Source organism: Pseudopipra pipra, chromosome W (assembly GCF_036250125.1).
Source record: "Pseudopipra pipra isolate bDixPip1 chromosome W, bDixPip1.hap1, whole genome shotgun sequence".
In the NCBI taxonomy this organism is placed as follows: Eukaryota; Metazoa; Chordata; class Aves; order Passeriformes; family Pipridae; genus Pseudopipra; species Pseudopipra pipra.
Genome location: NC_087580.1, coordinates 26,434,308 through 26,458,142, shown reverse-complemented (window position 1 = coordinate 26,458,142; position 23,835 = coordinate 26,434,308). Strand labels below are relative to the sequence as shown.

The window sequence follows — 23,835 nt, the reverse complement described above, 5'->3', positions numbered from 1 at the left end:
TGCTTTTGGAAGCAGAGTTTGACAGATCAGCTGCTCACTGGCCTGGGAATATGTGACTGGCCATCCATCACTGGATAAGCATAAAAGCCCAGGGCCAACTTTCATAGAGCAGATTCTTCCACAGACTGTTGAAGTGTGTGGAGCTTCTGCTGTGAAGCAGGGATGCCTCTTGATGGTCACTGCCCAGAGGGTGAGAGAGAGATCTGCCTTGATTTATTTCTATCAGACCCCGCCGGGCCCTCCCCGCTTCCTGCCGGGATCGGACACCGCCGGCGGCCCCGGCCCTGCCGGGCTCCATCAGCCTGAGCAATTGCTGCCAAGGAGGGGCCGGGGGCTTCCTCTTGGCCTTCGTCTCCCTGGCGCTGGGGCTCGGCTTCTACCTGCGCCAGAAGGTGAGGGGGGTCCCAGGGGGTCGTGTGTCCCCCCAGAGCGTCTGTGCCCCCCCGGGGACCCCCCACCCCAGTGTCACCCCCTTTTCTCTCCCCACAGAGCTCCTGAGCCGGCGGCGGCTGCAGCCCCTCCCCGGGGCCTCGGGCCCAGCCTGGACCCCCCCTGTCCCTGTGAGGATTTTGGGGGGGTCGTGTTTTCCCCCCTCCCCTGCTGTCACTCTGCCTCCACCCGGCTGCTCCCAGTGATCCCAGTAAAGCTTCCCAGTTCTCCCCAGTCCTGGTTATTCGGGGGTACTGGGGGAGGAGCTTGGTGAAAACCCAAGAGGTGGAGCCAAGTTTGTGGGGGGCAGAATTGGCCCCAGGATCGATGGGGAATTGGGACCCCCCTGTATTCCCCCAATGTCAGCTTGCTCTGGAGGGGCTTTGAGAGGGCACCTGCCCCTCAAGAAAGCACCCAGCTCACCCAAAACCTCCACATAGCCCCCCAAGGACCCTCAAACCCACTCAAAGCCCACCAAGGACCCCACCCAACCCCTTTTCTGGGGGGACTTCTCTGGGCACTGGTGGTGCTGGGAGCCCCCCCAGCTGCGGGCGAGGAGCTCTCGGGTGAGCGGGGGGTGGGTGGGAAAGGGGGGGAAGGGGGAGGTTGGTGGGAAAAGGGGTGTCAGATGGGATAAAGAGGTGGTGGGACCCCAAACTGAATGGGAGGGGAGTGGGACACCCCAAAAGTGGAGGGAAGAGGGGTCTGAGGGGCTCTGATGGGAAATGGGTGGGTCAGAAGAATGGGGAAAGGGGACGGTGGGACTCCAAAACTGAGCATGAGGGGGCTGGGGAGTGGGGTGATGATGTGGAAGACATGAGAGAGAGGGGGCAAAAAGTGGAGGTTGGGACTCCGAAACTGATTTAGGAGGGCTGGGAATTGAGGTAATCATGAAAAAGTGGAAGAAAAAGGGAGAAAGTGGAAAAGGAGGGGTGGCCTGGTGGTTCCGATGCTTTCATGAGGGTCTTCGGGCACAGGGGGGTTGGCAAAGGGAGGTGTCCCCACTGAGCTCCCAACTTACTGTGGGGTGCTGGGGGCTGCTGGATCCAATCTCAGCCTTGGATTATGCCAACACTTTCAGTTTAGAGGAATTACAAAGGTGTGACTGAACCACTTTTGTCCCCCAGATTTTCAAGATGGCAAATCAGATCTATTGTTAGAAATTAATTATTTAGGGTTACAAATGATCAGACACTACATCTTTATCAGAATTATTTAGTGCACAATATAAACACTAAAACTACTCCTGATACAGGATAAGATAGGACAGTGCTCTACACTAAAGCAATTGTTGAAGCAATTCTACTCAAGCTGGCACAAACGCAAGAATTCTTAATTAGAGATGGATGGAACTCCCCCAGACCAACGCCCATGAAGAGATCTCTGCTCTCAACCTCCAGGAGGGACCTTGAGGAGTCCCCAGCCAAGGCAGGAATCTCGACACACACACCCCCAAGAAGGGATCTGTTGGAAGAAACTGCCCCTGGGAAAGGGGACTGGCCCTTTGTGGTCAAAAGGGATGGACTGACAGCCACTGGACTCCAGGGGTTGCCTCAACATCAGGGGCTTCATTCGGGGTGGAAGCAGCGACCGAAGCTCTTCCCGCAGTCGGGGCAGTCACAGGGCTTCCCTTACTGGTGGGTCCGTTGGTGTTTGGTCAAATTAGAGCTCTGGGTGAAGCTCTTCCCACACTCCCCACACTTGTAGGGCCTCTCCCCGGTGTGGATGTGCTGGTGTGTGACAAGGTGGGAGTTCTGGTTAAAGCCTTTCCCGCAGTCAGAGCAGCGGAAGGGCCTCTCATCCGTGTGCGTCCGCTCATGCCTGAGGAGAGTTGAGCTGTGCTGAAAGCTCTTCCCACATTCCAAGCACTTGTAGGGCCGTTCCCTGGTGTGGATGAGCTGGTGTCTGCATAGGTTGGCCCTGTCACTGAAACTCTTCCCACATTCCCCGCATGTGTAAGGCCGTTCCCCAGTGTGGATGTGCTGGTGTTGGATCAGGTTGGAACTCTGCCTGAAGCTCTTCCCACATTCCCTACACGTGTAGGGCCGTTCCCCAGTGTGGATGTGCTGGTGTCGGATCAGGTTTGTGCTCTTCCTGAAGCTTTTCCCACATACCAAGCACCTGAATGGCTTCTCCCTGCTGGGAGGCTGACCAGGGACCACCAGCTCAGAGCTCTGCCTCAAGCTCCGGCCACCTTCCCGGCACAGGCTGGCTCTTTCCTCCTCAGAGCACCCTGGGATGGCTTTGGAGCCCCTCCTGCGGGGGGATCTCCGGCCCTTTTCCTCCCCGCTGCCTTCCTGCGCCGGGGAGCCCTTCAAAACGGCCTCTCCCACCAGGGTCTCACGGGGGGATTTGTCCTCCGGGCTCTCCGTCCTCAGCTCGGGGCCTGGGGCAGGAAGCAAGAAGGACAGGCAGAGGATTTGCCTCCGGCCCACAGGGAAGGCCAAGGACATCCCCCCAACTCCGGCCCCGGCAGGACGGCGGCGCCAGCGGGGTTGTCCTGCAGCCGGGGCCATGCTCGGCTGACAGAGCCAGCACAACACCCGCCCAAAGGGACACTGACTTCCTCCTCACCTGCCTGGGGGGCCCAAGGCATCTTCCTCTTCCTCGCAGCCTCCTCCTCCATCTGCCCAAGCTTTGGGAAGGACAAATCCTGATGGGGGGAAAACAAGGGCTGAGCGCGTTGGCTTGGGGGTTCCTCCTGCCCAAGTCCATCTCTAGAACTCACTGGGCATCCTGTGGCCATAAAAACCTCCAAACCACCAAGATTCAGCCCAGAAAAACCCAAACCACCGAGATTCAGGCAAAAAACCCTTCAGAAACAGAAAGATGAACCCCCCCCACAAAGTGCAAAAAGTTAAAATTCAGCCAAAAATACTGCAAAATATGAAAATTCATCCCAAAAAAATAGTGCTTAATTAGGAGGATGAGGGGATTGAGGTCATTTCATGAGCACTTGATTCAGTTGCTACATATTAATCAAAAGCTGTATTAATGTAGTGTCACTTCAAACTCTCCAGGGCTGTTCCTCGAGGTTCTCTGGCCCCCTGCCAGTCCAGGGCTGTTTCTCCAAACCACCAAACCACGTGTGCCAAACGCCCTGGTTGGTCAGTGCCGGCTGGGGGAGAGGGCACTCGGTGAGGGGATGAGAAAACTGCACCCAGGGCTGGGCTGAAAGAAGTTCAGCACCACTTCTGATGGCCCAGGGGCAGCATTTGGTTTCTCCCAAACAGAGACATGGCACTTGTTCCGCTGCAGGGAGTCAAAGGCAGGAGGGTGACTCCTGCTGCATGGATGGAATGGCAGAGGATCCCTTGGGTCCCCAGGATGGATCAGAACTCAGGGATAGAAACTGCCCTTAGGCTCAGGATGCAGCTGCCAGCACAGATTCACCTGCAAAGTCTGCAGTGAGTCAAGCTCTGGAGAGGAGACTGTGCCCCATGGATGGGATTGCAGAGGGGCCCTCAGGTCCCCTGCAGGAATCAGCAACCAGGAATAGACACAAAATGCTCCCCTGAAGAGTTCTGGGAGAGTGTCCTGTATGGAGGGGACAGTGTCACACCACCAGGGCAGGGCTGGCAAGTGGGAGGCTGCTCCAGGGGTCTGCAAGAGGCCTCGTGCTCTGCTCGGCCCCAGCACTGCCTGGTACCAACACCCCCGGCTGCCCCCGGCCCTGGGCAGCTCTGCTGCCACAGGCTGTGCCCTCACCGTGGCCCTGCAATGGCCCTGCCTGTCCCTCACCCGTGGCCCTGCCCGTGGCCCTGTCCCTTGGCTCTCTCTCTGCCAGCTCAGTGTGGGGCACACGGGCTGGGGGTCCCTCCCAAGCCCCCCGGGCAGCCGGCGTTGGCTGGGGGGATGTGAGGGCTGGGCCTGCTCAGCACAGCCCCGGCCTCGTGCCCAGCGCCTCTTTCCTGACCCACACAAGAGCTTCCCGGCCCCCCCAGGGCTCCCCTGCTGCTGCCTCTGCTCCTGGCCCTGCCTTTGCTGCTCCCTTGGCTGGGGCAGTGGCTGCAGGGGGGGGATGGCAGCAGCTTCAGCTCCACGGCACTTCCTGGGGGGAGCTCAGCCCGGGGGGGACGGGCAGGGACCTGATGGGGATGGACAGGGGCCCAGCAGGGACAGACAGGGCCTGCAGGGGAAGGCACAGGGACAACCTGGTCCCCCACACTGCCAGGGCTGTCTCTGCTCCTCCTTGCAGGCTCCGTGGCCAGGCACAGTTTGTGTTCCTGGGTGCCCACCATCTCAGCACTTGGAGACGCTCAAATCAGCGCCCGCAGCTCTGCAGCAAAGCCCCAGCTCACCTGGCACACAGGGGATGGACACAGCACCTTCTCGGGATGGGCACCTTCGCCTCTTCCCCACCACAGGGCTCTCCTTCCTCAGCAGCACCTCTGCCTTGCACTTATTCTCAGCCTCACCTCAGGGACAGCTCTGGGCTCACCTCCGCGCCACTTCTCAGCCTCACCTCAGAGCCTGGGCTCAAGGACAGGAACCTGCAGGGAGGGGACATCAGGTGCAAGCTGAGGGCTGCCTGCTTGCACTGGCCTCTGGGCTTCTTTCTCCTTCTACAACCAGCCCAGAACTCAGCCTGCTTTTCTAACACCACACATTTACAGACTAACCTTGGAGATAGATATGGACAGACATCTCTATCACCCTGGGGATAGAGCCTCAAGCATGTGCTGTCATAGGAATGGGAATCAGAGAATCACAGAATCACTCGGGTTGGAAAAGACCTCCAAGATCATCAAGTCCATCCCTTGATCCAACCCGACCGTGCTTCCCAGACCATGGCACTGAGGCCACATCCACTCTCACCTTCAACACCTCCAGGGACGCTGACTCCACCCCCTCCCTGCCCAGCCCATTCCAAGGCCTGACTACTCTCCCAGGAAAAATATTGCTTCCCAATATCCAACCTAAACCTCCCCTGGCACAGCTCAAGACCCAGCCCTCTTGTCCTACTGCTGCTTCCTGGCAGAACAGCCCCACCCCCACCTGGCTCCAACCTCCTGGCAGGGACTTGCAGACAGTCAGGAGGTCTCCCCTGAGCCTCCTCTTCTCCAGCCTCAACACCCCCAGCTCCCTCAGCCTCTCCTCACACCACTTGTGCTCCACTCCCTTCCCCAGCCTCGCTGCTCTTCTCTGCACCTGCTCCAGCCCCTCCAGGGCCTTCCTCAACTCAGGGGCCCAGAGCTGGACACAGCACTCCAGGGGTGGCCTCACCAGCGCTCACTCCAGCCCAACAATCACTTCCCTGCTCCTGCTGACACACTCTTCCTCACACAGGCCATCATCCATTGGCCCTCTTGGCCACCTGGCCACACTCTGCCTCCTCTTCAGCTGCCTGTCCATCCACACTCCCAGCTCCCTTTCTGCCTGCCTGCTCTCCAGACACTCTGGCCCCAGCCCGGGGGGCTGACGGGGCTTCTTGTGGCCAAAGGGCAGGACCCGGCCCTTGGCCTGCTGGAACCTCATCCCCTTGCAATCAGCCCATGGATCCAGCTGGGCCAGGTCCCTCTGCAGAGCCCTCCTGCCTTCCAGCACATCAACACACCCCCAGCTTGGTGTCACCTGCACATTTGCTGATGAAATGCCTGGTTCTGCAGCAGCTGCAGATGCTCAAGGGGCAGCAGGACCAAGTCAGGGGCCTGGGGGGCTTTGGGGTGCGGGAGGGTCCTGGGGGAGCTGGGGAGGGGCTTTGGGGATTGGGGGTACAAACCAGTACAGATCAGTACAGACCAGGACAGACCAGTACCTCCTCACTGCTCCCCAGAGCTCTCCTGGAGCTGGGCCACGTTGTCCTGGGACATCTGAGCCCCCCCAGTGTCCTTCCAGTACAGACCAGTGCCCCCAGTACAGCCCACTGTGTTCCTGTCCCAGGGTGCCAGGGTGCCCCCCTCTTTGGGGGGGGGTTGGAATGGATTTGAGGGGGGGGGGGCTGGGGGAGATTTGAAGGGATCTGGGGGTTTGGATGGGGATTTGGGGGCGTTTAGGAGTCTTTTAGGTGTATTTGGGGGAGTTAAAACAGGTTTTGGGGGCATTTGGGCATCAAAGGGGTCTGTGGGGGGAGGGGACTAAAGGGAAAATGAAGGTTAAGGGACATATGGGGAGGTTAAAGAGGTTTGGGGTGGAGATGAGGGGCTGCACCAAGAGCAGCTGAGTCCTGAGACCTCCCCGGTGTCCTCAAGACCCTCTTGGTGTTCCTAATTCCCCCTTGACACTCCAAGACAAACCTGGTGTCTCCAGTGTCCCCAGGGCCTCCCCATTGCCATTATTCCCCTCTTGACACCCCCAATTCCACTGGCCCCAAGCCCCATCCCTGATGTCCCCAACCCTCCATCTCACCCCAGGAGCCCCCCCGGACCCTTTGACCCCAAAAATGCCCCCCCACACGCTCACAGAAAGGCCAAGGGCATCTGGGGACACGTTGGGGACAGTTGGGGGGCTTTGCAGGGCACTGGGTGATTACTGGAGGATATTGGGACACACTGGGGGGAACCAGAGGGCACTGGGAGGGACTAGAGGGTTACTGAGGGATTCCGGGAGGGCACTGGGAGGGACTGGGGAGTTACTGGGGGATTATCAGGACAGAGGGAGAGACACTGGCAGGTTACTGGGCCATACTGGGGGCTATTGGGTGCTCACTGGAACATCACTGGGCCATACTGGGGGGCAGTGGGAGGTCACTGGGACACACTGGCTGGTCACTGAGGGGGTTACTGGGCCGTACTGAGGGGCACTGGGAGCCCCATACACGGATGTGGTACATCTCCCCCCCAGACTTTGAGGGGCACCCCCACGACTCCTTCCCCTGGGGGCTGGGAGATCCCCTGAACCCCACTGCTGGGCTTTAGGGAACCCCCGGGCCCCAGTCCCTTTGGGGTCTCTGTGTGCTCCGTGTTGGGGGTCTCTGGGGTTCGGGGGGGGCATTGGGATCCCCTTTCCCTGGGGTCGGTCCGCCGGGCCGGCAGGGGGCGCTGTGACGGGAGCGGTAATGGCGGGTCGCGGGTAACGCCGGCGGGTAACGCCGGCGCGCCTGCGCAGTGCAGCCAGGGCGCTGGGACAGCCCCACCCCCCCGCACGGGTTCTAGGCCCCGCGCTCTGACCCTCGGGAACCCCCGAACCCCTCGGCTAAACCCTCCCGAGCCCTCCAGCCTTTCACCCACAGCCGCGCTCCCCGCAGCCCCGAGCGGATCCCCAGAATCGCGCTCTCCGAGCGCAGCCTCACCTCCACCGCTACCGCTGCCCCGCAGACAACATGGCGCTCTGCGCACGCCCCGCCTCTCGAGCCCCCGCCGCAGCCAATCAGCGCTCGGCCCGTCCCCGCCCCGTCCCTGCCGGCCCCGCCCTGTCGGGTGAGCGGGGCGGGCACGGCGGGAAAGCGGCGGGGGGGAAAGAGCGGGGGGGACCCCAAAGGGAGCGCGAGGGGCGGGGGGTCACCCCCAAAGGGGGCTGGGGGGAGCCGGGCTGTGAAGGGACTGCTTTTCCAAACTGCCCTGCTTATCCCGCATGTGCACACTTCTCCCCTGCTGGGATCTGGCCCAGACAAACCTGAAAATACCTGGAAGTGCCACCTCCACCAGCACTTCCTCCACAGCTGCTTTCAAGGATTTCTCTTCAATTTGCCAAGGAAATGCTTCCAGATCATACTTCCATCTACAAGTCAGAACACCAGCCTGCACCAGGACTCCTGCTTGTTTTCCCTGCACTTGCTGACAGGAGGTGCAGAGGCAGGATGTCAGCACTTCATTACCAACAGCCTTAACGGGGCATGACTCCACTTTTTAACCTTGGAAGAAGAGCAGCTTTTCCTTTCCCTCTCCTGTTTTTTTGGGTTAGTTTTTTTTTACCTTCTGAATAAAAGAACACATGTGTAAATTGAAATAATCTGAACCCAACTTTTAAGAAGACTGACACCTTTGAGCAGCTTCCTCTTAACCCTCTCTCCATGTTGGAGGAGTGGCCAGATGAAGAGTTACCAGCCCATCCTGGCTTCCAGAATGGCACAGCTGGTGGTTAGAGATTCATCTCACAGTTATCTAGAATATGCCCAAACTTGTTCTGCCCTTCCTAATTCCTAACTCAGACCAATGGCTCCAAACCCAGCATCTGGGAGGCTGATTAGGTTGGCAAGAACATTTCCCTGTGTGACAACAGTGTGGGCACAAGGACTGGGAGTGTGTCATAAGAAATCTGACTGGCATACATGGGGTAGGAGATAAAAAAAAACACAGATAAGCAGAAAATGTTTGCAAGGAAGAATTGGCAGCAAATCTGCCAGAAGATTAGTGCAGGTGACTATCAAATACAGGAGAAAACATGATGAAAGGAGTAACTCATGACTCTTTATCTGAGCTATGAAATGAACAGTAACTTCAGCCACTGATGAGAGATTTTTTTAAATATAGAAGTGAATTTGCAGTTGTAGCATTTTCCACATTAAAGCCTACAGCTGGTAAATAATAAAATAAGCAATTAAAAAGCAATCAAGCTTGCTGCATGAAAACCTCTCAAACAGGCTCCTTCAAACAACAACAGTCTTCTTGCTCCCCTCCTTCCCCCAAGCCCCAAAACTTCACCACATCTCAGGTCTGTACTACTCACACACATCACTTGGCAGAGGAAAGCCACACAAAAGAAAAGATAAAGAATAATGACTTGTTTTGGTAGGTACTGATGGTCACCTGTGTTGAATGGGAGGTCCCAAGAGGAGTGTCAGCTTGGTGGATGGTCCCTCTTGGGAAGTACAGTAAGTCACCTGGCTGCAAGAAAATTGATATATTTAGGGCACCAGGTCAAACCTTATTGCAGTCAGAGAAAATACTCTCTGAGCAGACAGTCTGACAATATATATCCTTTAGAATCACAAAATGGAGCAGTCCTGCAATGTACACTTTAATAACATAAAGAACACTAAGCCAGAAGTTCAGAACCTTAAACTTTCCAACCTGCTGTCAATATTTGCTGTAAACGTGAAAGAAGCTTTTTAACATCACAGAACACACAGACTCCCACTGAGCTGCAGGAAGAGGACAAAGAAGCAGCTGAGATGGACCTGCTGGCAACACAGTGGGCTGGCAGAGGAGCAGTGAAATGGGGATTTGGTCAGATCACATCAAAAGAAAAGGCTGGTATTCCACGAGAAAAGCCAAATAGTCTATAAAAATGGTAATCTGTTACAATACTGTTGTCTGAGATTTTCAGTTAAAGCACTTAAAAAACAGGTACGACCTTCCTCCTCCTCCTCCCTATCTTTCTTCTCACCTATGTAAATTAAAACTCCACACTGAAAGAAAACTAGATAAGGAAAGTCAAGGCAAGAAAGGTGTAAAGCACATAAAATTGCCTCCAAGAAGGAAATAAAAGTTGACTTATGGCTTGTCCTGTAAACACCTATAGAGTTGGACAGCACAGTCAAAGAAAACTGCCTTCCTTACCAGAGTGGGGACTACACCAACCAAGAGTATTCTGAATTCTCTTCATTTGAAAGATGGAGAAAGGAAATATTCTAGAAAGATGTTTAGGGAGGAAATAGAGTCAAACAACAGCATCCCTCTCAGAGGCAGCCACAAAGAGACAACCAACCTTTGACACTAGCCACCCAGAAGAAATGGGTCACAGGAAGTGAACAACAGCAAACAGAAGAAAAATAAATTAAAAACTTGGATAACTTTTAAGCCCATCACTATTCCATGAAATTGAAAGCCACTGATGTCTGGTCCAAAATATTCCAGAAATGAAAAAGGGAACTGTAGTTTACTAGACTTTGCATCACCCAGTACACGATGACGACTGAATATTCCCCTCTGTCAAACAACACAGCTCATGATGTCAGCATCTTATCCAATGGGTCACACTATTCCTAAAACACCTACACCATCCAACATGTCACACTATTCCTAAAACACCTACACCCAAATGCAGCTCTGGACACTGAGAAGAGCAGAGAGAGGCTCCATAACAGGCCAAAAGGCAGAGAAACTCCTGAGGATTCCAACATGGAGCAGCACCACCAGCTGGACAAGTAACACTTCAAAAGCAGGTAAAACAGAACAGGACAAGCACCAGATTCCCTGCTGACACTCAGTAATCTTCATGAAATGTTCCTTTTATTCCAAAAATCAACCACCAACCAAACACTTGAATTTCATGTTTGGAAAAAGGAAGAGCAATTAATACAGCAAGTTTATGTGGGGTTTGGTTCATGCTTTTCTTTATCAGCCAAGGATAAATATTTAAATCTCATTCACCAGAACAGTGACAATGTTCAGTGCAGCAGTAAGTCTCAGTGCACAGAAGGATTAGCCTGAGGGATTACAGGCAGCATGTAAAAGCATAAAAATGTTTTAGAACCATACACAAACCCAGTGTTTTTTCTGCACACAACTCCACAAACATGACCTAGGAGTCAGGGTGCCCAACCTGGAGAGTACTAGTCAATTTACAGAAATAACTGGGGCTTTTGGCCCATTATTTAAATACTAGAAGCAAAGGATACCTTTAAAAAAGGATACAGACAACTATCACCCAAATTTCTCGTGCTCGCAGTGTGCAAACCCTCCCCTCAGTTTCACAGCCACAATCACTGTCTGCAAGAAATGGACCACTTTTAACTTTTCTGGCAATCACAGCCCAGACCACCTAAGGCAATGAAATTCTCATACCTTTAATATGAACTCATGTGTGGGATTCCCAATCCTATCTTCTGATTCCACATCATATTCCCGAGCTAAAGGCACCGTTGGTTCATAGAGCCGCCAGTGTTTCTCGCCTTCCAGCTGAAGGATAAACACCTGCAAAAGACCATAAATCCAAATCCATAAGGAAGTAATTCCTTTCACATTAATTTTTAGATAGCTACAATTCAGAGAAGTTTAAATTTGAACTAATTTTTTTTGTCTCTATTTAGAGACAACAGACAGAGGAGTTGTGAAGTGGGATCTGTTTTATCCTAAGGCAGGCATTTGGAAATCCCTGTTTCTCTCCAGTCACTTAAGTAAGTGCTAGAGAACTAACCCAAAAGGAACATCTGCCACACAAATATCCAAACTTTCAGGTGAAAGAGGCTTATCCCCAACAGAGCATCAGAAACCTCTACAGGGTGCCCAATGGGGGTAGATGGCATGAGTTAGAAATGCTGGATGTGAGGCTGCTGAATAACAAGCATAAGGAAAATGAAACTCCAGGTGTATTGAATGGAAATGAAAATATTAAAAAGCAAAATATACATATAAGGATTAGATTTTTTGATTTGGTTTAAGTGGGATAGTCCAATTTTTTCTTTATAACACAGTGTGTATTTGTATGTTTCTTTTAGAAGCTGATTTAAAATGCATTTGGACCCAGGAATTCATCATATCAGTAACTTCTTAAAAACAGCAGGACCAACAAGCACAACCAGTCTGCTGTTACAGTCCAGCTGAAGAAAGAGCAAGTACTTAGTAAAGGAAAAAGGACTTGTAAATTCTTGGGGCCTGAATGAAGTGAAAATGAAAAAACAGGTGCTAGAAAGCTTCTGCAGCTGTGAAAACAAACTTCTCTTTTTATCTAATGGAAATACCAGGTCTGGAAAACCCAGTTTACATGATATTATGATTAGATATTACTATTAGTAAATTTTCAGCAAAAAATATGTAAGAAAAACGACTACAAGGAAACACAAATAAAAAAAAAAACATTTTCCTATAATGTTTAGTGGGGGGAGGGTTAGAAGCACACACACAACAGAAAACACTGCCATCAGCAAAAGCCCATGCACAATTTCACAGGCAAGGTTGTGCTGTCCTACCTCAACATCATCATAGTGAGGAGGAAGGCCCTGGGATCCCTGGGGAGGGATGTAAACATTGGACCCCACCAGAGACCCAAAGGAGCACTCCAGCTTCTCCTGAATCTTCCACAGCTCCTCCTGTAAAAAAAAAGATGCTGTTTCTTGCTGAAGAGCTCAGCCAAGCCCAGCCCACATCCTCCCCATGGCTTGGGAAGAATGATCACATCAGGGACACAGAGGCTGGGAAGGAAGGTGCTCTGTACCAGTGTTTCTCCTGAAGGAGAGCACTGGAGATGCAAAGGGGATCTGCCATGAGAGTCATTGCTAAGCCAAAAAGTCTGGTGCCCCAACCTGTGTTTGTTCTCTTCCCTGTGCCATCTTTAGGCTGCACAACCAGACAGACAAGGCTGAACAGAGGAAAATAATCCCACAAACAGCAAAACACCATAAGACAATAAGCACATGCAGGACCTGCATTCTCTCACCAGAGAGAACATACAAAGGTTAGAGACCTTTCACCAGTTACTCCAATCATTTGGGAATATTCAAAACCAAACTTGACTCATCCACACCCCACATGTGACAGACAAGGCACCGAAGGGAAACAGCAGAACGTGCCAAGTACCAGATCCACACAAGTGCAGCTTGGCCATTAAAGCTGACAGCAGCCAGGAACACTATACCTGGGACTCAGCTTGTATTTGGGATCTTATTTGGGTCCACCTCACAATTCAGTTGTGTTGACACCTTCAAGACTACCTGAATCAAAGCACCTCCAAGAATCCAAGTCCTTTACACAACTGTGCAGCACCACTGTCTCGTTCTCAAACTCAAGGACTGAGAACACTCAGCTAAAATGGGCTGGTACCTTTCCATGGTGCAATTCACTGGCAAGAACACTGGAAATATTTCACATGGTTTCACACCTTACCCTCCATTAAAGGGAAGTGGCTCAAAAGCCACAAAGTTTGCACAAGGAAACAGTGGGGCAGAAGGGATAATTTAAGCACAGATGCCTAATCATCAATTTTGTGCATTTGGTTTTGTTTCCAAACTTTTACGTGACAGAGCAAAATTTTAAAAAGAATGTATTATTACACATATTATAGCATGAATCAGATTTTGTTCTTACTGCAGAGCAGTGAAACATGATGGACAGTGCAAAAGTATAAACTGTGTTTTAATACAGCTCATGTAAAGATTTCAGCAGGTCATCAATGTCAACCACTTGCCCTGGGGACAGAGATGAAGCCATGTCTAGTGCAACTCAAACAAAACACACCACATTATTAAGCCAGCATCAATTATATCCAGTGAAACAATCCCACCTTAAATCTCTGAGGCTGATGAAACTGTATTGTTGCCTTTTTCTGGTCAAAATCCTTCTTCAGCTGCATGTAATTCACTTTGCCTTCTTTATTTAAAACCTTCTTCTTTCCATTCACACACCTGCAGATATTCACATCTCACCCATAGTACAGGCCCTGGCTGCACAGCTCCTTCAAGTCTGACAGCTGGAACAGGGACAGGCAGTAAGCAGCCACCAGGGGATAATTGCTCTGGATGAGCAGTGGCTTTTGCTCCCAGTACTCCTTGAAAAACACCTCTTCTTTGATGGGGGAGATCAAGCTCCCAAAGAGGCTGTCTGGGTTCTCAAAACTCAGGACTGGGGGAGAACAAGCTGCTTCCAGCTTTGCTTGTTTACACTGTGTCTGTGTTTCTTTTCCCATTTCAGCATGCTTCCCTCCTTTCTTGGGCATGGTTCCTGTTCAAGAGGAGAGAGGACCAAAACAATCAACCAGCAACACAACCTCAAGAGCTCACGGGCCCAGAGCAACAACTCTTACCCTACCCAGTGGGATATCAGAGTATCCCGGGAACAGCTCTGGTTTCAGAGCCTCACTATTTGCTCCAAAGCATTATCAGTTTACAGAAGACAGGGAACATTGTTAGGCCTTCCTGTTGATGCTCTGGAATTACTACATTTACAAGTTTAAAACTTGTAAAATTTACCAGTTTAAGAACTGAAAGGCCAAGATTCTGCTTTCAGTCCTGTCGAGCTGTCAAACTTTGTTTATGTAGAACAAAAAGAATTCTTTCACACAAGCACAGACATTTCATTTTAAAGCTGGAAGTCATTTACTTGGTTTTTCCCAGGCAGATAGTATGATTGTGTACCATTATGCAAAAATAAAGAAGTTGATCTACAAATGGTTTGGCTGCCAAATTCTCAGGAAAGTTAAGGGGGAAATCAAGTAACGGTAGGTAACTGTGCAAGTCTGGAAAGCCAACACCTGAGAAGTTTGAACGTGCTGATGCCATAATTTCTAAGTAAAAATGACAGCTCTACTCCCTACACCCATTTGATAGGAAATGCTATCAATTTGTTGAGATACTTTTATTTACACAGATCCCGTATTTTGAAACTTAAACTCCAGTTGTGGTATTTACATGCAGCACTAAGTTCTTCTGTGCAGCAGGACACCCTTGCTGGCCCACTAACTCCTGGGCAGTGTTTCATCAGCAGCTCCTGCACAGCCTGTCCCTGAACAGTAACCGAGGGTCACCTCAGCCCTGCAGGAGGGAATTCACATCACCTCCTTCCTGAGAGAATGAACATTCCCAACTGCAGCATGAGGCAAGGGAACACGTAAAAAATTAAAGACTGAAAATCAGTCCCTGACTGACAGCAAGATCTGAAGATGCTGCTGAAGGCACCAAGATCTAAAGCTGACATCCCCAAACGACAGCAACACAAATGCAACCAAGCCTGGATTAATAGTTTTGAATTCCAGACCTAAATCCATTGTACCAACCTCTCAGCTCATTCACGCTGATTTAAAGAAGTTACATTCAGATATTTACTATTCATAGAACGCAGCTTCATTTACAACACGTGCTGTTCTGTAGCGTTCTGCTGGTTATTACAGCTGTTCCAAGCCCCCTGCCATGGGCAGGGATACCTTCCACAAGATCTAGTTGCTCAAACCCCCATCCAACAGGATCCAACCAGGCCTTGAGCACTGCCAGGGATGGGGCATCCACAGCTTCTCGGGGCAACCTGAGCCAATGCCTCACCACCCTCCAGCAGAAAAAAATTCTCCCTTACATTTAGTCTAAACCTAAACCGTTCAGCTTAAACCCATTGCCCCTTGTCCTGCAGCTACAGGCCCTCATAAAAAGTCCCTCTCCATCTTTCTTGCACCACTTAAGTCCTGACAGGCTGCAAGGAGGTCTCCACAGAGACTTCTCCAGATTGAGCCATCCCAACTCTCCCAGCCTGTCTCCGCAGCTGCTCCATCCCTCTCATCATCTTCCTGGCCTTCCCTGGACTTGATCCAACAGGTCTGTGCCCTTCTCACGCTGGGAGCTCCAGAGCTGGATGCAGCGCTCCAGGTGGAGAATCACCAGAGCGCGGCAGAGGGGCAGAACCCCCTCCCTCACCCACGGCCCGCTGAATGGGATGCAGGATACGCCCGGATTTCTGGGCTGGGAGCTCAGCGCCAGCTCAGCCCCAACTTTCCATCCACCAGCACCCCCAATTCCTTCCGTGCCGGGCTGGAGGACAAACCCCAGCGCAGAACCCCACACGGGAGCAGCTGCTCCCCGCCAGGGCTGTTCCCTCCCACACCACGGCAGCTCCCTGGGAAGCGGCGGGAATACCGCCGGGCACAGCGGGAATACCGCCGGGCACAGCGGGAATACCGCCGGGCACAGCGGGAATAGTGCCGGGCACAGCGGGAATACCGCCGGGCACAGCCGGGATCCCGCCGGGCACAGCGGGAATAGCGCCGGGCACAGCGGGAATAGCGCCGGGCACAGCGGGAATACCGCCGGGCACAGCGGGAATACCGCCGGGCACAGCGGGAATATCGCCGGGCACAGCGGGAATATCGCCGGGCACAGCGGGAATACCGCCGGGCACAGCGGGAACACCGCCGGGCACAGCGGGAATACCGCCGGGCACAGCGGGAATACCGCCGGGCACAGCGGCTCCGAGGACACGCGGTGTCCCCGCTCCCCCCTCCCGGCTCCCGCCGCCTCCATCCAGCCCCTTCCCGTCCCGCGGCCCCGCACTCACCCGGGCAGGAGGGAGGATCGCGTGGGATCGGGGCGGGCCGGGATGGATCGGGGCGGGCAGGGGAGGCGAGGCCAGGCAGGATGTGCCGGCTGGAAGCGGGAGGCGGTCCTGCCGCGCTGGGAGTCACGGGAGGAGCCGCTTCCGGGCGGCCAGTAGGAAATCCGGCGGCATTCCAGTGTCATTCCAGTGGGTATTCCAGTGGGAACGCAGCAGCACTAAGGTTAATCAATCTGCTTCATACAACGGTGCCTGGGCTTCAGCTGCGTTATTTATCTTTTTTTTTCCTGGACCAAAAATCTTCTTCTAGAGTCTTCCTGAGTCTCCCTCAAAGAAAACTTTGGAATCCTCACCGAGCACGTGAAAACTTCCAGAAATATTTTTAGATGCCTGTTAATGGTTTGGTTTACGTTGGCTAATGATGTCAGAAACAAAAGAAAATGTTAGGTAGGCTTTGCTGAAGCTTTGTTCTTGTGTACTGGCTTGAAGGATACGAAGCAGAACTAGCAGAAATAAAAAAGGTGGATTTTGGAAACCTCAGCAGCCTTACAGTGCACGGCTGATGTTGGTACAAAGTTACACTGCCATAAGTGTAACTAGAAGGAGCTTTCAATGGCAGGTAAGAGAGGGGACTGTGTCCTGTCAACAACTTAAGGAGGGAGAATAACAGAGCCCTGCACATCTCCAACACCAGTTCAAATCCTTCCCTTTACGGAAAGTGGTTTTCAGTCTTGTTCCTCCTCACAGTGTGGTTGTTACACAGTCATAACTTCTGCTTCCCTGGCACTAGCTGGATCCTTTGGAACAAATGTCGTGATTCCAGTGGGTTCTGCATTCATGGATGCATCCAGCAAATTCCTGTGTGCTGAGCAGAGAAAGTGGCAAAGTATAATATATAGAAAAGGGGGATGGAGGAGAGAAAAAGGCAAACGCTGCTCATACTGTCCAGTCCTTGTTCCTTTACCACCTGGACCGCTCTGTCGCCAGCTGACCAAAATATCATGGTCACTTGAACATGGAATAAGGATTAATCAGCATGTGGCTGGGTTACCAGCAGAGAGATTTTGCCAGGGGTGAACCTGCAGCTGTCCTAATTGTAGAAATGTGTACAAATTAGATAAAAAAATTTAAGTTTCTCTAGAAAGCTTTTTTTTTTTCAGGCCTGTGAGCTTCAAAGAAAAAGAAGACAATCTCCACTTTCTAATTCTGAGTTCATCACTACATCCCTCAACATCCAGGACATTTTGCAAAATTTATTAAACTTCAAATATTTTAATGTAAATGCTCACCAATAGTTGGGATATTCAAAGTGAAAAATAGGTCACTGTCATGAAATTCTCTTTCTTTCTTTCATGAGAATTAGCAAGCTTTGAAGAAGGAAGTAGTTCTCCAGACTTAAAAGGTTGCATCACCTAAATTAACACTCACAGGATGTTTTCTCACTACAGATGGGCGTACCAGCAGATACTAAAAATAGAGAGGCCACATCCTGCACCTCAGCCGGTCACAGACACCCTTAAAAGATGTTATTTCTGTTCCAAAACTCCACAAAGTACCTCAGCCTAACTGCCTGAACACCATCAGGGTGAATACTCAAACAAATACACATTTACATAATGGCTGTGGTGTTTTTAATTTGCTGTGGGACATAAACCCCACACATCTGACCGGTGGTGCTGGACAAGATCGTCCAGTGACGAAGGCAAGTGCTTCCAGCTCCAGGGCTGTCTCTTGAGCCGCCTCTAGAGTAGAATATCAGGGAATATCTCCGCATCTCTGTTCCGTCCTGCGATAGCCTCCATCCCTTCCCCAAGCTCTGGCAGTCCTGGTGGACTGCAGGCAGATTAGCCTCTGCCTAAGGGACAAAATCCAGCCTATACAGCAAGGACTTCAAGTATTTCAGTTTTGAGCCAGTAGGGCACTGCAGTACTGTTGTGTAAACACTAAATAAGGAGAAGGGGAAGGAAGAAAATAGAAACTTTTGTTTTTGGTTGCAAATAGGTTTTTTTCACGTGGGGTGAAGGTGGATATTTGGGAAAGGTTCTTCCCTCCGAGGGTGGTTGGCACTGGACCAGGCTCCCCAGGGCAGTGGTCACAGCACCAAGGCTGGCAGAGTTCAGGCACACGGAGTGACTCTTGGGGTCGGTGCTGTGCCGGGCAAAGGCTTGGACTCGACGCTCCTCGTGGGTCCCTTCCACCTCAGCACGTTCTGTGATGGTGCGATGAGTTCCCTCTCTTTCAACACTTTTGTTCTTTTCAGGGCTCCTCGCTGCCCGGGGCCCGAAGCCCGCCTTCCGCGCGCCTGCTTCCCTGCCCGTTGTGGCGGCCGCAGCCAGGCGCTGAGTGCCCGCTCCCGGGCGGGCACGGCCGCTCGCTCCAGGAGTGGGGGGGCAGCGCCGGCGCCCCGAGGATTCCCGGGATTCCCTCGCCGGTTTCCAGGCAACGCTCCCCGCGCGCTCCTCGCTCCAGGGCCGAACGTGCGCAGCCAATGGGAGGCGGTGGAGTGGGCGGGGCGAGGCGGGGATTGGGCGGGGCGGGGGCGGGGCCGAGAGGGGCGGTTGGTGGGGTTTGGGTGGGAGCGGGCGGGGCCGGGAGCGGGAGCGCTGCTGCTGAGCGACCCCCGGGCAGCGACCCCCGGGCAGCGACCCCCGGGCAGCGACCCCCGGGCAGCGGCCCCCGGGGGATGGACCCCCCCGTGTGCGGCCCCCGGCGAGTGGCCGCTGGTGAGCGACCCCCGGTGAGCGACACCCAGTGAGAGACCCGCGGTGAACAAGCCCCGGTAAGTGACCCCTGCGGAGGGACCCCCGGTGAGCGACCCGCAGTGAACAACCCCTGGCAAGTGATCGCCGGCGAGGGACCCTTGGCAAGTGACCCCCAGTAAGTGACCCCCGGGCAGGGACCCCCGGTGCGCGGCCCCCGGGGGTGTCTGTCCGGGGCTGGGCGCGTTCCTTCCCCGTGCAGAGCCGAGCGGGGCCGTGGCGGGAGCGGGGCCGGAGCGGAGCCGGCCGGGGGGGCAGAGGGGAGCCCTGAGCCGCCTTCTGCCGAGGGGGCTGCTGGAAAGGAGCCTGCGCTGGGAGGAGCGGGGGACGTGGCCCGAGGCTGAGGCAGGGGAGCTTCAGGTCAGCTCCTGGAGAAAGGTTTCTCCCTGTGTTTTTCGGGGGGGGCTCGGGCACTGCAATGGGTTGCCCGGGCGGAGCCAGCACCCCGGCAGGTGTTTCAGAGGCGCCTGCATCTGGCCATGGCTGACAGGCTTTAGTGGTTTGGGGGTTGCTGGGGCAGTGCTGGGCTGACAGTTGGACTTGATGGAATCATGGAACGTGCTGAGTTGGGAGGGTCCCCCTGGCACCGTGGAGTCCAGCTCCTGAGTTTTAGGCACCACTAAAGGAACTGAATCTGGATCGAGCTGTTTGGCTCCAAAAACTCCTCTGCCCCTAGTCTACACTGCCAAGTAAAACAAAACAGACTGTGCAAAATAGAGGCCTGTGTTCCCCCCAAAGGGAAGGCAGGCAGTTACAAACCAGGACAGTAAATCAAAGCTCAGAGCTTACATTCATGGTGCCCACAGTTGTATGACACATCAAACCAGTCCTCTGTTCATTACCCGTGTGGAACTCTCATCAGGAACCCCAAACTTTCTTGTGTGTATTTGTATAGATATGTATAGATATGTATAGGTAGATAGATATACATACATAGATATGTATAGGTATATATTTGTGTGTATCTCTGTGTGATTCTGTATCTTTGGATGTGATATTGGCATGCTATTGTTGTGTGGCAACAAGTGGACTTAACAGGTTGCAACACTTTAGGAGATCACCTTTCTGCTTGTGGGTCCTATTTTTTAAAGAAGGTATCAAGAAAAGAACTCTTTAGCCAAATATAAGTTAAGACATTAATCATTGCAAATGTATTGATTTTTATTTCCAATTGTACAACAAGTCATTCAACTATTTGCATACTCCAAAGCTGGGTTGGAAACTTCTCCCTCAGAAATAAGAAAAACTGTTTTCCGAGGCTGTTACTGACAGCCATGGCAGAGTTTCCAATAACAACTCCCCATTCTTGAAATGCAAAGCCTGAAAAATGAAACAAGCGTTAACCTGGAATTCTGGTTGCCAGCACTGATCTGGACAGAAGTTATTAGAGAGTGGAGCAAAGCTAGCACCACAAACAACCTTGGGCTCTGCATTCGTTGGTCATGGCAACAAAGTTCTGCTTTTCAACCCATCTGCTAAGGAAACCTTGCCAGAACTGTGAGCTTATAACACTACTTTTCTTAAGAAGTTAGGAGGCCTTAATCCAGTGTACACAGATGAGACCCTGAAGTAGGAGAGAGTCCAGTTGCTGATGATCAGTGCAGATGAGGAATCAGCTCTGCTGAGTAGGCTTCAAGCTTTGTGATTTTTACAAGTGGACTATTTCAAATCTGTTGTAGAAGAAACAGTCTTTTCTGTTTTATCAACTTTCCACTTCCAGAATACTGGAGTTTATCCCTCAAATTCAGCCTGTAGTTTCAAAAGATAAAAATCCTTAGAGGAAACCTTTCAGCCTCAGTAGCCAATTGCAACATACCCAGGGAAGTTCAGCAAGAGCACCATTGATTAAATGAACTGTTCTGGACCAGCCATCCCAGAGAGATTGAGCTCCAGTGCTAAACCCCATAGAGTGCCAAGTGCCATAAGAGCTGATTTTTGGCTTCGCTGAGATTCTCTCTGGTTTCCTTTAGTGTAGCTGGCACATCTGGAGCAAAGGGTCTGGGCAAAAGTACATCCTTAGAAGGGTCCAGTACAAATCATGTGACAAGATTAGCGATTTCTCTAATTGAGGAAGTATATTAGATACAGGAATGTATTTTTCTACCTCCTCTTTCCGCACTGCTGCTGTATTCCTTCCTCATGCCCTGTGAGCAGTCCCAGTGTTCTGTGATTGACGCCATAAGGGACTTGCTAACAGGGAACAAACACCTCCGAGACAAAAGGTGCCACCACAGAAAGCTCTTGCTGCCCAAGAAGTGCCCAGGCTGCCACAACGACTGGACCTGAAGCCAAAGGATCCAGACTTTCTTTCCTGGGGGAAAGGGCTGCTGATTCCCTTTTTTCAGCCCTGCGCTGCAATCAACGGTCCCACCTTTTGAAAAATTGATACCAGCTGAAGATTCCTGCCAGACAAAAGAAAAATCTTACTGCCCAAGAAGTGCCCAGGCTGCGCCAAAATCTGCACCTCAAAGCCAAAGCTTCCAGACTTTTTTTCCTGGTGGAAAGAGCTGCTGTTCTATTTTTTCAGCCCTGTGATTCAATGGCCTGTCCCACCTCCTGGAAAATTGAATCCAACTGAAGATTCGTGCCAGACAAAAGGAGCCACCAAAGAAAACACTTCCTGCCCCGGAAGTGACCACACTGCCCCAACAACTACACCTGAATTAAAGGTTCCAGATTTCTGTTCCTGGTGGAAAGAGCTGCTGTTCCCATTTTTCAGACCTGCTCTGAAATGGCCGGTCCCACCTTTTAAATACTGAATTCAAATGAAGATTCCTGCCAGACAAAAGGTACCACCACAGAAAACTCTTGCTGCCCAAGAAGTGCCCAGGCTGCCCAAACAACTGCACCTGAAGCCAAAGATTCCAGACATTTTTTCCTGGTGGAAAGAGCTGGTTTTCCCTTTTTTCTGCCCTGCGATGCAATGGCCGGTCCCACCTCCTGAAAACTTCAATCCAAATGAAGATTCCTTCCAAACAAAAGGTGCCACCACGGAAAGGTCTTGCTGCCCAAGAAGTGCCCAGGCTGCCCCAACAACTGAACCTCAAAGTCAAACCTTCCAAACTTTTTTCCCCAGGGAAAGGGCTGCTAATTCCCTTTTTTTAGCCCACTCCTGAATAGGTACAAGTAACACCCAAAATAGACCGCAGATAAAGATTCCTGCCAGACAAAAGGTGCCAGCAAAGGAAGCTCTTGCTGCCCAAGAAGTGCCCAGGCTGCCCCAACAACTACACCTCAAAGCCAAAGCTTCCAGCCTTTTTTTCCTGGTGGAAAGAGCTGCTGTTCCCTTTTTTCAGCCCTGCGCTGCAATGGCCTGTCCCACCTCCTGAAAAATTGAATCCAACTGAAGATTCCTGCCAGACAAAATTGCCACCACAGAAAGGTCTTGCTGCCCAAGAAGTGCCCAGGCTACCCCAACAACTACACCTGAAGCCAAAGCTTACAGACTTTTTTTCCTTAGGGAAAGAGCTGCTGTTCCCTTTTTTCAGCCCTGCTCTGCAATGGCCTGTCCCACCTCCTGGAAAATTGAATCCAAATGAAGATTCCTGCCAGACAAAAGGTGCCACCACAGAAAGTTCTTGCTGCCAGAGAAGTGCCCAGGCTGCCCCAACAACTGCACCTCAAAGCTTCCAGACTTTTTTTCCTGGTGGAAAGAGCTGCTGTTCCCTTTTTTCAGCCCTGCTCTGCAATGGCCGGTCCCACCTCCTGGAAAATTGAATCCAAATGAAGATTCCTTCCAAACAAAAGGTGCCACCACAGAAAGCTCTTCCTCCCAAGAAGTGCCCAGGCTGCCCCAACAACTGAACCTCAAAGTCAAACCTTCCAGACTATTTTTCCTGAGGGAAAGGGCTGCTAATTTTTTTTTTTTTTAGCCCACTCATGAATAGGTCAAAGTAACATCCAAAATAGACTCCAGATAAAGATTCCTGACAGACAAATGTCTTACCACAGAAAGCTCTTTGCTGCCCAAGAAGTGCCCAGTCTGCTCCAACAACTGCACCTCAAAGCTTCCTGACATTTTTTCCTGGTGGAAAGAGCTGCTGTTCCCTTTTTTCAGCCCTGTGCTGCAATGGCCGGTCCCACTTTCTGGAAAATTGCATCCAAATAAAGATTCCTGCCAGACAAAAGGTGCCACCACAGAAAGTTCTTGCTGCCCAAGAAGTGCCTAGGCTGCCCCACCTACTACACCTGAAGCCAAAGCTTCCAGACATTTTTTCCTTAGGAAAAGAGCTGCTGTTCCCTTTTTTCTGCCGTGCGTTGCAATGGCCGGTCCCACCTCCTGGAAAATTGAATCCAACTGAAGATTCCTGCCAGACAAAAGGTGCCACCACAGAAAGTTCTGCCTGCCCAAGAAGTACCCAGGCTGCCCCAACAACTACACCTGAAGCCAAAGCTTCCAGACTTTTTTTCCTGGTGGAAAAAACTGCTGTTCCCTTTTTTCAGCCCTGTACTGCAATGGCCTGTCCCAGCTTCTGGAAAATTGAATCCAAATAAAGATTCCTGCCAGACAAAAGTTGCCACCACAGGAAGCTCTTTACTGCCCAAGAAGTGCCCAAGCTGCCCCAACAACTGCACCTCAAAGCTAAAGGATCCAGACTTTTTTTCCTGGTGGAAAGAGCTGCTGTTCCCTTTTTGCAGGCCTGCTCTGCAATGGCCGGTCCCAACTCCTGAAAAATTTAATGTAAATTAAGATTCCTGCCAGACAAAAGTTGCCACCACGGAAAACTATTCCTGCCCAAGAAGAGCTCGGGCTGCCACAACAACTACACCTGAAGCCAAAGCTTCCAGACTTTTTT

At 51.9% G+C, this 23,835-nt stretch overlaps 1 pseudogene; it reads right to left on the bottom strand.

Annotated features, from left to right (window-relative positions):
• The window catches only part of LOC135405598 (zinc finger protein 850-like), a 598,288-nt pseudogene that overhangs the window by 465,591 nt on the left and 108,862 nt on the right, over positions 1 to 23,835 (bottom strand).